Here is a 16,296-nt window from a genome sequence, read left to right on the forward strand (position 1 = left end):
TCATGGCACAGGGAACAGCATGGACAATGGCACAGCCCCGTGCAAGGTCCCACATGCATGTTCAGGGTGCAGGGAGATCTCAGAACAAACAGGAACACGGTCATACCTGGGAGAAGAGGGGGCAGGTGTCTGGGCAGGCACATAACCAGGAGTTCTTTTAAGGTGGCACTGTGTTTGCTTGTTTGTCTGTCTACATATACATATTTTTACTTATTTATAAAGGAGTGGTTCACCACCAGTTGGAGTAATGAACTGGGGAACTGTTGGGTCTTTTATTCTCCTGAGCAGTTCGCTTCTAGCCAAAATTCCCTCTCAGAAGTACAAAAGCCCTTCAGGCAACTAGTCACCCCTCCTTGGTAGACCATCTGTTGAAGTTCAGACTTCGCTTTTATAATTCAAACTCCAGATCTCAAGTCACCTACCAAAATACTCCTTCCACTCAAGGCAGCATTTTCCCTGGAAGGAGACCTCATTGGCCAAATTTCTGCTTTTCATTATATTTGAGCAGTAGTTTATAGATTGGAGGTGTCTCAGGTAGTTGCCCAGTTGACCCTTTTGGGCAGGAACATAGAGGACATGGGGAATGAGATGAGGCTTCAGTGCTAGCGGGGGAAAGATGACGTCAACACTGTAGGCCAGGTTACACTGTTTGCACTAAACCTGCAGACATGAGGTGCCCTTTATTTAGTAAAATAGATCTGGAGAGGCATCTGCTGGTCTAATCAGATGGAGTAGAGGATGGGGTGGGTTGAATTTTTTTTTTTTTGAGAACAGAGGAGAGACTATTGTGACAGTGAAAGAGACCACAGTGACCTGATTTAGGAAAGTAACAATATCTAAGCAAGGGGCACCCAGGTTCAGGAGACTCTGGTGATACCACCAACAGAATTCAATGATTCAGTGTTGGTTAGTGAGTGAGTGTGTGTGTGTGTGTGTGTGTGTCTGTGTGTGTGTGTGTTGGGGGGGATGGTGGTGCTGGGGAGTAAAATGTTGAGTTTCAGGGAAAATCCAAGATTTCTTATTATGGAAACTGTGGAGGTGGTTACTCCATAAATCATGACTGAAGATTCATAGAACAATGTTAATGTTGCCAGAGATGGGGATGGAAGTGGAAGGAGAAAAAGCTGTTGTGGACATATCAATATTAGGTTCTGTTAGGCACCTAAGTGACTTATCTAGTAGACAGTGGTAAATAGTGGTAAATTGGTTTTTGGATTCTGCCTCTGGTGATGAGGATGGTATTTTGTAATTGTCTCCTGTGCAAATTTCATTCTAGAAACTTCCAAAAAAGTTCCACAAAAAGGAAAGATGATTAAAGATGCCTCTTGAACATTTTTAAAGTGGTTATATGTGCACAGTGAGGAAAGGCATTATTAAAGCATAAAAGCTCATCGCTATTTTAACTAGACCCTATTTATGACATTTATTTAAGAATGAGCTAAATAAAAATATATAAAAGTAGCTACAAAAAGAAGGTGGTGGTAATTAAATAATTCAGTCATAAATGACTCAGCTGAAGATGATTGTTGCCTGATCCTGTATACTGCTGAAGTTCAACATTTTCTAGAACTTTGATTTTATGAGTTGAATGAGTACCAGCGGACTTGGTTCTTGTATAGGTGCTCTTTGACAATCTTAATATTTGTCCTCTTAAGTTATCTTAAGCATTGCTAGTGACATTTACTCTTTTGCAAAACTACCCATTCTATTGTAAAACTGTATCATTTCTTCTTTATACTTAGACAAAATTCTCTTCTCTATAGCAATGAACCGTTGATCCTTTTTCAGGTTCCCAGAGCAATATCAACACACTACATCCATGTGACAGACAACTGTCTAACAAATATGATTATTTCTAATATTCTCTGCACATCCTCTTCTCTAGATGAATTGTTCTTTGCCCTAAAGAATTACTTAATTTTATTAAGAATTTTAAAATGTGTTTTGTTCATGGACCAGTTTTCCAACCCTGTCGTTATTTCCTTTGTCCTATGCAGTTTGTTCTAGCTTGTCTGCCCTGAGGTTTTTGGAAGTGACCAGAACATGGTCCCTTGATCAACTATTGTTGGGGGGCATTGTGATATGTCATTAAGAGCACCTAGAATGGAATCAGGCAAACCTGCATGTGAATCCTAGCTGCAAAATGGGGAGAACAGTATTCATCTCGTAAGATTGCTGTGAGGATAAAATGAGATATTTTATGTAATAAACTGGGCCTACCACAGAGAAGTCATATTAATTATTGTTAATGAAGAGTGATGAGGCTGAAGATGTCAAAATCTAAGATGATTGTTACTTTTCTTACTGTTTTTCTGGTTCGACTATGATCTTATAAGGCAGAGGTCAACTAACCCTTCATGAATTTTTACAAAATGAATTGCTCTGAAGCTGTGACTCCTCTGTCTTGGACTTATGAATTAATTTTTATTTTTACTTTAAATTTCAAAACTTTCTATTTCTCAATGGTAAATTTCTTCTTGCTTATTTTTAAGTGTTGGTATTCACTCTGTTAACTGCATGCCATCTGCCTGATTGTATGTGTTGATATTTGTTCTCCCTGTCAGCTGAATGCCAGCTGTATATTGTTAAACCTGTCATCTGTGCCTTCACCCATGAAAATGACAAGTTGTTGAAAAAAAGTCCTATAATTCAGCACTGGACCTCTAATTAAATTGGTATTGGGCTTTGAATGTCAGGTGAAACAACTACCCGTCTTTCAGTATTCTGTAACTTTAGAGAGTGATACAGCCAAGAAATGCCCAATGAAGCTACTCGTGTCAGTCTTTTTGCCTTAACTGCAGTGAGGTTTGTTTTCTCAGCACCATTTTTCATCTTTACATCCACCTCTCAGGTATTCCTTATAATTCCCAATCTCTCCACTCCAAACCCAGGATTCTTTTTAAAATACTATACTAACTCCCACAATTATTTTGTATTTTGGAAACACTGAGAACATTGCATAATAAATCTATAAAAAGCCAAAATATTTTGATGTCCCAAAACAGTTCTCCTTTGGAGGGAGCGACCTGAGTCCCAAACCCAACTCATTGTGTCACAGACGTCGTGAAGATTTCAGGAGATAATGTAAGAAAAGTGCCAAGCACAGTGGAAGACATACAACAGATGTACTATATATTGTATATTCTATATATTGTTATATTTTTTAAATAAAGCCTTAGGAAATTATTCCAGGCATGCATCTGTATCATCATACCTCAGTTTCCATCATGACAAGACAAGAGGACCGGAGTATTTGACCATAGAAATGCCCCTTGGTCACTCTTCCTTTACATTTAATGATGCTCTATATTGTTTTCTCCTTCTGGAGTATTTTTCTTCCTTTAAGGACAATTTTAGCTATTATGTTCTATCATGGAATCTAGGCTCACAGTTTCTGGATGAAACTCTTGTTCCATCCAGAGGGAAATTTAGTTTGACCACAAGTCCTTTCTGAGACCTTTTGCTTATAGTGTGACTGCCAGTGACACATTTTAATGATGCAAAATGCATGAGAAAATGGCTAAGTGGAACATTTTTCCTGTAGATTTAGCAAGGCCTGGTAATTCCTTGGTGTCTAACAGCGTTTTTAACTGTTTCACTTAAAACAGTTTGAAAAAATCAAGTTTCATTTTAGTGCAAAAAAGAGATGCCTAGTGGATCAGGAATTAATCTCCTATCTCTTGGAATATCGTTATGTAATTTTCTGGTTGCTCTACTCTTGGAGTTTTGAGATATTGTTAATGCTGTAGGCAGAACTGATAGATTAAGGGTAGACTGAAAGCTTCAGAAAAGCTAGGATGACTCTTTCTAGATTAGCCACAGACACTGTAGGTGCTATTTTTGGAAGAGACTTTATAAATGGTAATTGTGAAAGTATTTTTATGAATAATAAAAAAAGTATTCATCTAAGATAATATCACTACAAGAAAAAAAATTCTCAAGGTAGTACATTATAGAGTAAGAAATGGGATTTAGATAACTGGTATTCTCCAAATAGAAGGAAAGATTCTAGCTCAGTGGTTTAAACATCACCCCTTTCTGCCCATTCAAAATTCCCCGATGGATTAGGGTATACTGTATTTGAGATAACATTGATTAAGGTAATTGATCAGCATAGATGACAAATATGATTGCCCTTGAAAATTTGAGAGTGCTGACCTGAAGAGTTCCCTTGACAAGAATTGTGAGGCTTTCTCAGTATTCAGAAGGAGTTTTATAAGTTGGTATTGTTCGCCATGTGTGGGCAATGAGAATAGTGGCATTTGTGCCCTGTGTTTTCCATCCATGTCATAGAAAATCTAACTTCCTTTGATTTCCTCTCCCATTTTATCTTTCCCATGTCCTCTACCCTGGTCCTTGGAGTTAGAACTCACACCATTTCTTAAAACAACTGGGACCATCCATTACCAAAGTGTTAGTTGAGGGTGGGACTACATGTTCAAGCTTTTCATTACTCAGTATATTTTCATCTTCTGGGCCTCATTGGTTTAAATTCTGGCCAGTCTTTCTGTTCTTCAGGGTCCTTTACTCTTTGGTACACTCTTTTCTTTATACTGCTGCACTCTCAGAAAATAACCTCAGATGAGGATGTTCCATGGGAGCCCATTACAGTTTGGAATTGGTGAATTTATTAATATAGTACTTAAAATGCTTCTTTCCTTTCTCTGACACATTTTGTATATACATCCAAGTGTTCTTTTTAGTAGACAGAAGGAGCATATTGGATTATGCCTAATGGGGCCTAATATTTTCTCTGGTATATCTTGATCTGCTGATTTCAAACATGGTCTGGCTGATTGACAAATGATTGTTCGTGCCTGGGAGTCAATGGACAAAAGGGAATTAATCACAACAGGCTCCCCATGAGCTTGATGAGGAAAACAGTGTGCCCCAGCCTCAGTGTTGCTGGCTCCCGGTATCAGGCTTCCTTTCCCCTCTTAAAAAGAAGAGGGACTACAATGTATCTGTAAGCATTGCACCAGCTGTAGCAATAAACGTAATCATGCAACTCTATCTATAAATTACGCCCTGTAACTGTGAAGACTCCTGGAGATTCTGGCCTTACATTTATCTTTGGAATCAGAAGGTAACAGCTGTTTTCCTTTCTGGAAGAAGCACAATGATGAATTGGGGTAAGTGTAAAAATTTTTTCTAACTTTATGATGCATGGATTAACAAAAGTCTTAAACCATTCTAAAGACGGATAAGAAAATTACTCCAGTATAGCTATTCTATCTTAAATTTAAAAGTTCTAAAATGTCAAAAGTTCGTAAAAAATATATGAAGAGCAAAGAGGTACAAGTTTATAACCTATTATGGAGTACTTTAATATCACAGCATTTATCATGTTTCTGCTTTATTACTATTGGTGTATTCCAAAAAATCTTGAGGGAATCACTATATTATATTTCTGAAAAAGAAAATAAGAATATTTATATATCAGGCTAATGTATTTTTATAAGGAGTGTTGTTTATTTTTTCTTAATTTATTAATATGTTGCATTACTAATTGTATTTCATTGACATTGTTGCCTGTGTAGTTGTAATACTAGGTCCTCAGCTTGAAGTCATGGTTTACTATGACCTGATATTAAATTTGGATTTAAACTGAATTCTTTGACTGTTGGTCCAAGGAATATAATTCTTGAGAAAGTTACAGTAGTAACTTAAATTCCCTTAGATGTTGAGATTTGATGGAGTTTTGAAGGAAAAGTCAACATAGGCTGTAATAGAAATTAAATTTCTAAAAAAAAAAATGGGTAAAATATCTGTGTCAGAAACCTCTTTTGTACAATTTCATATCCTCCTGTCCCCATGTCTTATTTTAGCAACTGCGGCAATGGTATATCTCATCATCTTGGACTTGCTTTGGTGCAGGTGAAAACTGACAGAGCATTATCCCTTGTGCCCCTTAACAATTGGATCACATATGACCAATCAGGGTTGGGAGCTTTCCCCTTTTATTCTCCAGCTGAAAAAGTACAAGACGCATTTCATTAAACTCCTCGGATAGTTCCCTGGCATCAAGGACAAGTATCCCATAGCATTGGTAGACTCAGGAATGTCTCTCTGGATTGGCTTTCCCTCCTTTTCTTTTCTCACCCTTCTGCATCCATCCACTAGAATCACATTCCCAAATAAATGACCTGAATAAAAGCTGTTGCTTTATGTTCTTCTTACTGTTGTACCCAAGAAAATATACTATTGTTCCTACCCTTTGCCAGCGACAATGATTGCAAGACATCTGTGCTGACACTATCCATTCTTTATCCAACATTAATTAATCTTTGCCACTCAGGCAAGGAATGGTCTCAGAATTGTCTCAAAACCAGGTCATAGGGAAATATTACAACTGGATTCAAGTAGGCGTGTTTGCCGTTAGCCCTTCTGTCTTTACTCCAGCAATGATCGCAGTTCATTTCATGTCTCTGATTCTCATTTGGAAAAGGTTGCTTTTCTTCATTTGGAAAATGAAGTTTGTCCACATTTCCCATAAAATGATTTTACTTGTTGTAATTTGGATGCTGGGCAGTAGGCTAGATTGAGCCATGTAGGACTTAATTTTATGACTCAGAAAATGTTATAATCATTACTGGACTTTCATAGTTGGCCAACAACAGTAGCAACCTTAGATTTTGACTGGAATCTTTCATATAAAAAGTTCACATATAATATATTTATATAATATATTTCTATAATATGATAACCCATTAAGACAATGAATTTATTGTTTAGGATGATTGTGGCTCTGAGTAATAGAAAATGAAAAATAGTAATAATAATAAGTTGAAAAAACCTAAACCAAACAGAAAAACATTCTTGATAAGGCCTGCATTTATGATTCTGCTTTGCATTCTGAGCATATGCACATCTTGACTACCCTTGATATGAGTGGCCCCGACATGAGTGTGTCTTCCTTTAAAGTGGCTCTCTGCAGTTGAGGTAGACTTTAAAGGAGCTGAAAGGTTGCAGACTGTTTTCTGACTACATTCCCTGCAGCTTTGCAATCCTTTTTTTTTGATGGAGACAGAAAGTGGGGTATATAATATCTCCTACAACACCTTTGTCTCTTCCACAAAGTCATGAGTTCCTTAAGTGTGGAGACTGTCTCATTCTCCTTTATGTGCAAAGGCTGGATTTAAGGTTTCAAATGATGCTTAGTGGGAGATTTTATGAGTGGACAGACATGTTGATGGTGTTGGTGATGGTGGTGGTGATGATGATGAATATATTGATGATGGTTCTGTTTATTGAGCATGTACCCTGTGCCCTAGGACCTAGAATAGCCCCTGAAAAGTAATAGATGCTCAATAAACATTTTAATAAATTAGAAAATGAACAAATATACAAGATCCTATGACAAACATTTCAGAAATATGATTGTATTTAATCCTTCAAAATTAAACCTGTTTTCTTATTTTACAAATAAGGCTAGTAGAGGTAAAACCATTATCTGAGGTTACGCAGCAAAAAGTTGAAGAGTCAGAATCTGAATGCAGTTCTGTCTGACTACAGAGATGCTGCTAGTGACCACACTGCTATGCTGGGCAGTTATTTACTTAAGCAGAATAGGGGCAGAGCTAATAGAAAACACTCCAAAGGAACCAGACTTCAGGGGTGGGACTTCAGCCCTTGAGAGACCTGACAAGGGAATAAATGAGAACTTTGCTTGGCTGCTGTGTTGTCAAGCAAGAACTCAGTTACAGGGGCAGAGTAGAAAGCAATGTGTTGGTCATAGGAAACAAGGCAAAAGGCAGCATTGTAACCAGGATGCTGGGTGGGAAGTCTGACTTGGTGCTAGAGAGAGAGATTTCCAAGGCTCATAAAACATGTATATCCAACCAGGGGTTTGACCTGGGCCATGAGATTGATCAGCATTAAATCTGTGGGTAAGGGTTGCATGTCACCTAGATGCAGGGATTGAAAGAATACCAGAGAGGGAGTTTTAATTTACCAGCATGAAGCCACCCTGTCCAACTCTGTCCTGCTGTCATCTGTCCTCCCTGTAAAGACCTACATGAATTATGTGAGCAGGGACCAGATCGAGACTTGTTGCCTTTCACTTGTTGGAGTATATGTTTCTGAAGAATGAGTAAAATGACTTTCAGCTTGAAAGTTTAGTATGCCTATTACAGGAAACATAAACTATTTAAAAGTCTTTTAAAAATTATGTTTATTTAAAATTCTGTTTATGGCAACTGAACCCTCCTCCAGAGGAACAACCTCTCCTTTTCAGGAAGTAAAAACAAGAATCTGTCTGACATACACTGAGTTCTGTAAGGTTCTTACCTGGTCTTGTTTGTTGGGAAGGATGAGTCACTTGTTCCACTGAGCAAAGTTCTTATCCATGATCTAGAAAGACAGCAGTGACTCTGGTGAGTAAAGAAATTGGAGATTAAGGAACTTGAATTTAGCAGAGGTCAGTTTCCATACTGCAGGTTATCAGGTTTGTTTTAGAGAAAGTTTTGGGAAAAAGTCAAAGATCAAATATTCAATTCGTTAAGGCAACGGATGTGGGGACAAAAAAACTAATCCAGAGAGGAGGGTGGTGGAGGTCAGACACTTACAGATTCTAGGGAAAGATGATAAGGATGTAGGAGTATCCTGGCAAATGAAGTAAATACTTTCAAGCAGCTGAGAAGATTTTTTTTTTCTTCTTTCCCTGAACTCATAATAGATGGGAAACTCTGCACTCTTTAAAGAAATGCCGACCACTTAATAAGAACCTGGAAAGGAAAAACACCCTCCCAGTGTTCAGCCACTGATGGGAAAGGAATGACATAAATATTTCTTAGTAGTTTGAACTCATTTGGTTGCAAATGACACAAATCTAATACAAACTGGTTCAGAAAAAAGTACATTTATTGACTCATCTAGCAAAAACATTTGGGACAAGATGGATTCAAAGGCTTAAATGTCATGATTAGAATGGCTTCTCTTCATCTTTCTCTCTTCATTCTTCTGTATTGAATTCATTCTGAAGCTGGCTCCCATTTCATGGTGGCCCCTGCAGATCTAGACTTACATCCTATTAGTTTCAAGCCAGCAAAAGACAAGTTTTGTTTCCCAGTGGTTCTAATAAAGGTCTGTGAATTTAGTCTCACTGATTCTGTTGTCTTGACTTGGCCCACATGTCTACCATTCAACCAATCAGATGTAAATCTCTGATTGGCAGTTTCTGAATCCCACATTAATCCCTGGAGTTGATGAAGGGCCAACACCTCCCTATCTCAACAACATGATTTGAGAATGGGGCATCAGTTGTTAACAAAGGAAAACCAGGGAGGTATTACCAGGAAGGGGGGAGGGTGGATGCTGGACAGACAAGAGCAATGGTGCAATCAATGCTTTCACATTCCTGGTTTCACTTCTTAGAACCTTTTCCAGGAAGGAAGATTTTGATTCTGTGCTCTTCTTTTCCCAGTGCCTCAGAACCACCTGCAGAGCCTTCCTACTTGGTGCCACACCTCATTTGCTGCTCTCCCCAGCAATACATATCTCTTTACAAACATTCTATTAGTTTTGATGTTCGCCTTGGAACTAGTTGTGTTTGAAGGGTTTCTTTAAGGTTCACAGACTTCTCCCCTGGATGCTCTCTATGGGCTCTTTTTCTGTTTTCCCCCAGGCTCATTACTCTTGGGATGCCACTAGCTTCATCAATCTTTTAAAATGGCTTGCCATTAGAGTGCTGAGGGAGACCCACCCAGGTCAACACAGTCTTGCTGATGTGCTGTGCCAAGAACTAGGGGTATTTATAACAAACGGAGAGGCAGGCAGTGGCATTCTGACTGCACAGTTTATCAGGGAGCTAACAGGAATGAACCAGTGGAGTGCTGCTGGATTTACTGAGGCGAGAGAGCAGAGAGGGATTTTGAATATGTCCAGCATACTCTGTTTTTTTTTTTTTTTCATTAGGGAAAAGTTCAGTTATGCACAGAGGGGAACTCCGAGTATCTAGCATCACTTTACACCAAGCATCAACTCATAGCCACCCTGGTTTAATCTATATTTTCACCCATTCTCCCAGGCAAACCAACACCCCACTACCCTGGGATTATTTTGAAGAAAATCCTAGACATTATGGTATTTCATTGATAATTATGTTCCTATACTTTTCTAAAACATAAGCACTTCTGTTTTTAACATATGCATAATACTCCAAAAAAGTTAACAATGATCCTCATAATCCAGTATTCAATCAGATTTCCCTACTTAAAAATAAATAAAGTTGGCTTGTTCCAATCAAGATGCAAAAACGGTTCTAACTTTGCATTTGACTGGTATGTCTTAAAACTCTAATAATCTGTAGGTTACCCTTTGCTCTTTCTTTTCCATCCAATTTAATTTTGAAGAAAACAGATTTTTTGTCCTACAGAGATTTCCATGTTTGGCAGGTTACATCTCCAGGATATCATTTAACATATTCTCTGCAATTATATTTCTGGTAAACTGTTAGAGCTAAAGTTTCGATTTTATGCAGCTTCATTTTCTTGCTGAGAATACTTCATCTGTGATTGAGTATACTTCAGTCAGCAGATCCATTATTTCTGGTTGTTTCATTTTGTTATGCTAGCAGCTGTTGATTAGCATAGCTTAGATCTATTATTTCATTAGGGGTTATCCCTTTCCATTTTGTTTTTGTTTTGTTTCACTGTGTTTCCTGGCATTGACTTATTGATGAAACATGGCTAGCTATTTTGGAGACTGTCCCACATCCTGGATTTCTCTGATTGCTTCATTATGTCATTTATCTTATTCCTTTTTTTAACCTGAAACTTCCTGTAAGCTGGATGTTAGAGCTAAATCTTGATTAGATTCAGGTTTCTGTTTCTGGCAAAATTACTCTATAGGTGATATCATGTATTTCATATTACATCATATTTATTTTGAAGGCCCCCTCCAAAACATGTCAATATTCCTCAAAGTATAATCACATTCCACATTAAAAAATGATAAAATAATAATTATATATATATATATATATATATATATACACACAAACATGCATACATACTGTAACTTTTTTTAGAGGCTTTTAAAATAATTTAATAGCTTTAAGTTCTTTTAAGAATAAATTATTCATTTTGTTTCTGAAATTTAAACTTGATTTTATATATATGTGTCACTATTTGAGATGGTTTATAGTCTACTGGTTAATATAATCTTATTATATTATATTATTATATAGGTCCATATTCAAACGGGGGGTAGTGGGGAGATCCTTAAAAAAATGTCATTTTAGCATTGTATGAAGAATTTCTAACAGATAACAAAACCCCCATGTGCTCATCACCTAGCTTCAGCAATGATCAATTTATGGCCAGTGTTGTTTCATCTATTTCCCCGTCCACTCCTCTCTTCCCCAATTTGTTTTTCTTCAACTATAATTTATATGCCATAAAATTCACCCCTTTAAAGTGTACACTTCTCTGGTTTTAGCTATATTCACAAAGCTGGGCAACCGTCACCGCTATCAAAGTCCAGAACATTTTCCTCACCCCCAAAAAGAGACCCAGTACCCTTAGTCACTTCCTATCCCCCTCGTCCCTTAGTCCCAGGCAAACATTAATCTACTTTCTGTCTTTATTAATTGGCCTATTCTGGATGTTTCATATGAATGGATTCATACAATATGTGGCCTTTTGTGTCTGGCTTCTTTCACTTAGCATAATATTTTTAAGGTTCATCTATGTTTTAGCTCATATCAGCATTTCATTTCCTTTTATCAACAAATAATATTCCATTGTATGGATATACCACATATGATGATGATGTTTATCCATCAATTGATGGACATCTCCATGTTGGGGCTATTATGAGTCATGCTGCCATGAGCATTCACATGCAAGATTTTTGTGGACAAACACTTGAGTATATACCTAGGAGTGAAAGCGATGGGTCACATATTATTATTGTTCTTTTAATACACTTCAGTTTTTAAATTAATTTTAGGTTTAGAGTAGTCTATTAACTTTTTTTATTCACTCAAATATTTATTGAGCAGCTAGAAAAACAACGGTGATTCAAACACGGTCAAAGAGGTAAGGCAAATGCACAAGTAATAGAAAGCAGAGTATGGTTCACTGAATCACAGCAGTAAAAAGAAAATTACTTAGAAAATCATGAGATTGCTTCCAGCCTGGAAAGGAGTGTGGGTGGGAGCAAATCAGGAAAGAGGATTGAGGTTAAAATAGAAGACTTCAATCTGGATTGTTGAGGATATTCAGTATGGGCTATATTTGTCTCTCCTTTTCCTTTCCCCATCTTTGGGCTTAATTTACCAGTAGTGCCATTACTGTTCATTACACTTGCAATTAAGCCAAGGAGATAGGACCATATTCAAATGGGTAGTAGTAGGGAGATTCTAAAAAAAATGTGATTTTAGCATTGTATGCAAGGGAAAAAAATAAATCAGTGATACCACGATAGCTAAAAGATTTACAGTGGGAATAAAGGGAAGAAGAAAAAAAAACCCTGATTCTAAAATGACATTTCATTTTCCCATCCACTCACCACTGCTCAAGGGATCTATTGAAGCAATGGAGAGCTTTTTCTATACTTTCTTGCATTTTTGTTTTAATGTCTTCTACAAAACTAGGTCCTTTTGGTATTTTAGGAAGTTTTTTTTTTCCTGTTTTTTTGAAGAGTTCTTGATCTTTTGATCTTGGTGTTGATTTTGAGTCTTTTCCATTCTGGTTTGATTTTTGTGCCTTTTTGGCTGGAATATCTCATATATATTTCTTCATTGGAGCTTTTTCTTCCATTTCCTCATCATCTTCATCGTCATCTTCATCTTCATCATCATCATTGTCATCTTAATCATCAACAAGTTTAACTTTTTTTCTGTGGAACCTTGCTACCACTTCCAGGGGCTGAGCACTTTCCAGATATACTTAAGATTTTCACATTATCCTCCTTTTTATCTTCTGCCTCTGCATCTTCCTCCAGAGCTACTTAAGTGCTACCAACTAACATGCACAGGCCCGAACAACACTTAACTGATAAGACCACAGGTAGTGCTATTTCAAAGTCTCGTTGGCTATCCAGACATTTTCAAAGTTACCAGTGTTACTTTTAATTGGACTGCCTTCATAATTCATTGCCTCTGCTTCAATAATGTGCAATTCATCCTTTGCACCAATCCCTAAACTGACCATTCTTAAAGATAACTGGTGCTCATTTTCAACATCATCCACCTTAAAGTGATAATCTTTGTCAGCCTTTAGTTCACAACCGAACAGATAGTCCTGGGGCTTCAGAGGGCTCATATCCATGTCCAGTGACTCTTCCCTGGGGAGATGGCATGCAGGTAGGTGGGAGAGAAAGTGGGCGGAGATAGACAACCAGTGCTCCAGAGAACAGTCATGCAGAACAGGATCACACCAGGCTATTAACTTTTATCTCAGTGGTGGAATATTGAGTCTTAGAAATTGAACTACTCAGGAAATTCTGCAGCTCTTCTCACTTGGGTCCTAGCCAACACAAACACACAATGTCCACCTTGCAACTCGGCAACTGCACAGGGGGATCCTCTCAGATACCTTACCTGGGCCAGGCACTTCACTGCCTTATCATGCAGGGATGGCAAAATTGTGTCTCAGATATACTAATAGCGATCAATGCCTGGCTCTTTGCTGTCTACAATGATGGGTTAAATTCCCATATGACCTAGTTAATGTTACACTGTTTCCTGGGCTTGGGCTGCAGATTAAATCCTCATCAGTAATTTTTCAGGTGGGGCAACTTTGTCATGAGGGTGATAGAAGGAACAAGTACATTTGGTTCAGTACCAAAGAATCTCCCCTGTGGGAAGAGTTCTCAGAATGCATGATTTATTGATGATGGGTCAGTAGAATAATTTTCAAATATAAGGCACATCCAGCATCTGGAACAGGAAACATGCATGGGTGGAAGGTCAGCCAAGCCTTAGGGAATTGACTGGAATTCCTCATTTCAACAGGTAGTGTAGTAAGATTTTAACTTCTAATCTTTTTTTCCCCTAACTTTCAGCACTATCTCCATAAATATCCTATCAAGAACACCACATCTCCCCCATGCAGATAGCTTTAGAAAAAAGAATTATTCTATGTTCAAAAAACTTTTAATGATGTGGGCTATATTTCAGTTTTTGCTGACTTTTACATCTAAAGTCAGCATCTTCAGCCAGGGAGGAGAAAAGTACAATCTTCTCTGAGGAGCCTGGATATGGCCTCCTTGGGAGAAATATGCCAATTTCTGTGGCCACCACGATCCTAGGAAATTGTTTTTTTTGTTTGTTTCTTTTTTCACATCTTCTCTTTTGGAAGCCTCTTCTGGGATTTGTAAAGACCCTTGCAGGCCATGAAACGGAAATGTCCATGTGAACAGGAAATGTGGCACAGAATGCAAGGCTGACATATAGTGGGCACTCAAAACTGGTAAGGAAAATAGGTAGAATCCCTGTAATCACAGTGTTTCTGGGGGCAAGGAGACAAAAATTAAGCAAGATGAATAAATAAAATATGTAGTATGTTCGTGAACAAATGCTTTTGAGAAAAATCAAGCAGGAGAAGGTGACGGGATTGGGGTGGGTTTCAGATGTAATAAAGTGTTCAGAGAAGGCTCTTTATGCAGAGTTAAGTGAGGGAGACAGCCATGCCCACCTGTTGCAGGAACACTCAACTCAGAGGGAGGAGGAAATACAAGAGATCTGCAGCAGGAGCCATGCCTGGTGTGTTCAAAAAAGTGGCCAGTGTGTCTGGAGAATAGAGAACCAAGTACCTGGGGTCATCATAGCTTTCCCATCCCAGATCCTATCCCAGATCTCTTTGTTAAAATATAAGGTATCTGATTCTCCTCTCAGCCCTGCAACTGCTCGTGGTTTTTTCAACATTCTCTAGCAACAGAGACTTTCAAACATGTGATATGGGAAAGCGAGTGCTAGATATTGCATCTAGTTATCATGCCTCTTCAATCTGTTTAACCTAGAATAGATATGTCACTTTTCTTTTTCATTCACGACATAGGAATTTTTAAAAAGTAAAGACCAAGTATCTTGTAGAAAGGTCTTCAGTCTTGGTTTGTGTGATCATTTACCCATTATCAGAGCCAGGCAAAAATCTTGGCAGGAATCTACTACTTTTTGCTGAAGTACAGATTTCAGAGGGATGTCTACTAGCAGGAATTTGCATATAGTCTATGATATGCCTCCAGATGTTTCTCTGTGACATTTTATTCTAAAGTAAACAAATAAACCCTTTTCATTTCCACTCAGTTTAAGAAAGGAAATTCAATTCTGAAAGGGTATATTTATGTTGGCAGTCATTTTACCTAACATATGATCACAAGGAAAATAATAAAAGAAACAGAAACTCAATTTGAGAATTGGACAGTAGTCATATGCACCTATTGAGCCCCTGCTGTGTGTCACCTCTGATATAATAAGCCTTAGGATGATAGGGGAAAAAAAATACTGAACAGATAAAAGCTCTATACTGAGAAATTTATGTGTGTGTATTTACATTTCACAGCTACTCTAGATAAGCCCTTGTAGATATGGCCTTCATTATTCCTCCAATCAACTAGGCACTATATTTAACTAAAAAAAAAAAAAAAGTGTACTATCTTTAAATGCCCATTTGCTGTGTACAGTACGCACTGCCTGGGAAGGCTGGGTGGGGGTGGCAGCAGGGAATGGGTTTACATATACACTGGTTGGGGAACAAAGGAGAACTTACATGAGGTGTCAGTAAGTGACATGACAATCAATTAATAAGCACAAAGTTTAGTGATATAGACTGATGTAAGAGGTGAGGAGGGGATAGAGATCTGATGGTTCAGGGATGCCTGGCAGGGTACAGGCAGGTTTATTAGGCCGAGTCAACAGCCTGAGAAAGAGCCGCAGACCACATGGCAACTTTTCCAATTAGAGTTATATATCAATTACTGATGTGAGGAGGATGGGATTGAAGCTAAAGCAGTGTTGTAGGAAAATGTGGTGGTCTCTGGAGATGAAGGCAGACTTTTGTTAAGTGGAATAATAGATTCCAAGGGCCATTCAGAACTAAAGCTCCAGACAATTATCTTGCTCTTGATACCAGAGAGGAGCAAGGGTCTGAGAGAGACAGAGAGTTGAATGATGCTTTTCAATTTCTGTCTCTAGGGGCCTCCTTTAAATTTCCTTTATTTTTTTCTTTTAAAGCTTAAGGTAATTTTTGTTAGACTGTTGTTTTGTCACTAATAACCAAAATAAGTGTAATATAGAACAGAAGAATGGAAGGGGCACACACAAAACAGTGATTGAAGGGTAGGAACACT

At 37.9% G+C, this 16,296-nt stretch overlaps 1 pseudogene; it reads right to left on the reverse strand.

Moving 5' to 3' along the window:
• Positions 1 to 16,296, reverse strand: part of LOC119509849 — a 29,548-nt pseudogene continuing 13,252 nt past the window's right edge.

Source organism: Choloepus didactylus, chromosome 15 (genome assembly GCF_015220235.1).
Source record: "Choloepus didactylus isolate mChoDid1 chromosome 15, mChoDid1.pri, whole genome shotgun sequence".
Lineage (NCBI taxonomy): Eukaryota > Metazoa > Chordata > Mammalia > Pilosa > Megalonychidae > Choloepus > Choloepus didactylus.